At 40.9% G+C, this 2,410-nt stretch overlaps 1 pseudogene; it reads left to right on the forward strand.

The window, feature by feature from the left end:
* Positions 1 to 876: 876 nt before the first annotated feature.
* On the forward strand, positions 877 to 986 carry LOC115072433 (annotated as a pseudogene).
* The last annotated feature ends 1,424 nt before the right edge of the window (positions 987 to 2,410 follow it).

Raw genomic sequence — 2,410 nt, forward strand, 5'->3', positions numbered from 1 at the left:
TATAGATGAAAACATGTTGGAGGGCTTATTTTGGCTTATAGTTTGAATAGATACAGTCCATCGTGGTGGGGAAGGCATGGCTACACTTCTGTTTTCACAATCAGGAAACAGAGAGTGGATGAGAGGTGGAGTCATGTTGTAAACCATCAAATCCTGCCCCTCGGTGATCTACTTCTTCCAGTTAGACTCTATCTCTAAAGGTTTTGCATCCTTGCAAAGCAGTGCCACAAGCTGGATACCAAGTATTTAAACATATGAGCCTGTGGTGGACGTTCACATTCAAACCATAAGAGATGGCAAACTTTCTAAAAAGGCATGAAGATGGTAATTACAACTAGGCTGTAGTTGTATGTTTCATATGAAACTAGTGACATCCTACTCTGATTTCTTTCTTCTTCCAAAGGTTAAAAGCTTCCCTGCTCACCAAGGATGGAGGAAATTAAAGGTTTTCTATATGAAAATCATTGTCCCCTTAAGGAAAAGGAAGAAACTTGTTTTAAAGAAAGGTAGAGGATTCTTCCTCACTCAAAGAGGTATCACAAAGACGAACATTCTGTAGGAAAAAAAAATCTAGTTGCATTGCTTCCCCTAGAAAAACCCAGGGAAACATTAAAACTTCAATATTCTTAGAAATGGAGATGGACATACTATTATATTGAGTTATTCTCAAAATAAGAAAAAGTAATAAAATCTAGTGGGGCATGCTACTGCATTGGCTAACACATGCATGGTCTTGCTAAATTTGCAAAAATGATTCCCAGTCCTTCTGGGAGGCACATGCACCCCTGTTTGCCTGCATGCCTGTCTGTTTCCCAACATTACTATTGACCCTTTGTCCTTTCGGTCTCAGAAGTATCCTGATTAAAACCATAAATTATATGTTCTTCAACTTTTGGCTAAGATCAAGTGTAGTATCTGTTCTTATCAGTTTAATATCTGATACATCCTCTAGTCTCATAATTCTAGAGGACACTATGCAAACTGCTAAGGAAGAAAATCAGTCAAAGGTCCAACCTCAGCTTTAATGCCCAATAGTCAAAACAATGACCAGAACAACAAAATACAGCAGTGCAATTGTGGCACTTTTATCTTGGGGGTAATAACATCTATCCAATTGGACTTAAAGTCTTCTCAATGGGAGGGAATTCATGTGTGGCACTGTAGCCAAATACACAAGGCTGGAGAGGTCATAGATCCCAGAGAAAACCCTATTTAGACAAAAAAAAATATGGATCCTTATATTTACAGATTAAGTATACTATTCAACACTCATCAAAGAAACTTCTTTTACAACAGATGGAGACTATTACAGAGTTCAACAACTGATCACACACAGAGAATAAGTGTCTGTGAAATGCCCAGTCCTAAGTAACACATCTATAATAGAACCTGTACACCTAAGGCTCACTGAACATAGTGGAACAGGGGGTAGTGAAAACTAATGCATCTCTCAACTCTCACCAATGAAGCTTCCTCATGCAACAGACAGTGATGTACACAGAAAGGCACAATTGGCCAAAGTGTAGAGAACAAGAGACTGTAGAATGCCTGTCTCTGAATAGGACTCCTACATTAAACCTCACCCACCCAAGGCTCAGGAAGAAGGGGCAGAAAGACTGTAAGAGCCAGGGGTGGTGAATGATGACCAGGAAACAGGGTTTTCCAGGCCTTTGGGAACTTGCTCATATGAATGGTTATAGCATGCACAAGAACAATACAAGCTCGAGACAGCCTGAGAGGGTGGGTTTCTATCTCCATCGATGTAGCGGCTCTGATCTCAGCAGACCACCAGAGAGTGCTGAGTTCTGGCTTCCCTCTGGCCTCCCTCTGACAGATGGGCTGAGAACACAGGGGATTGCCTCAGAGCCCCCAGCCAGATCCTGCCTCCACGTGGTGAAGGAAGCCTGAGTGTACCTGACTGGAACCTGAATTGGGCTTCTGTGGGTACTCCTGAATAACTGATCTGAAGCCATCAGTTCCCTCCAAATTAAACCTGAGAGAACCTGAACACCAGCTTTACATAACCAATAAAGAAAGGATATAGGTACCCTGATAATACAAACAGAAGCATACTTCAACTTAATTCTCATGTCAGAATCATAAAGAAACCAAAGAAATTCACATGCCAAAATCACAACTAAAGAATAATAAAATGGAAAGCCAAAACATTATGTTCCCCACCAAACTCCACCAATTCTGTAGAAGAGTTCTACATGAAGAACACCCTAATGATAACCCAGGACACTGAATTTAAAATAACAATCATAAACATGATCAAGGAGTTTAATGAATTTAAAGAACACAGGAAGGTGTTGGAGAGATGGCTCAGCAGTTAAGAACACTGGCTGTTCTCGCAGAAGACCTGGGTTTGAATTCCAGCACCCACATGGCAGCTAACAACTGTCCCTAA

This window comes from Nannospalax galili, unplaced genomic scaffold (assembly GCF_000622305.1).
Source record: "Nannospalax galili isolate Female #2095 unplaced genomic scaffold, S.galili_v1.0 scaffold1082, whole genome shotgun sequence".
NCBI classification, from domain to species: domain Eukaryota; kingdom Metazoa; phylum Chordata; class Mammalia; order Rodentia; family Spalacidae; genus Nannospalax; species Nannospalax galili.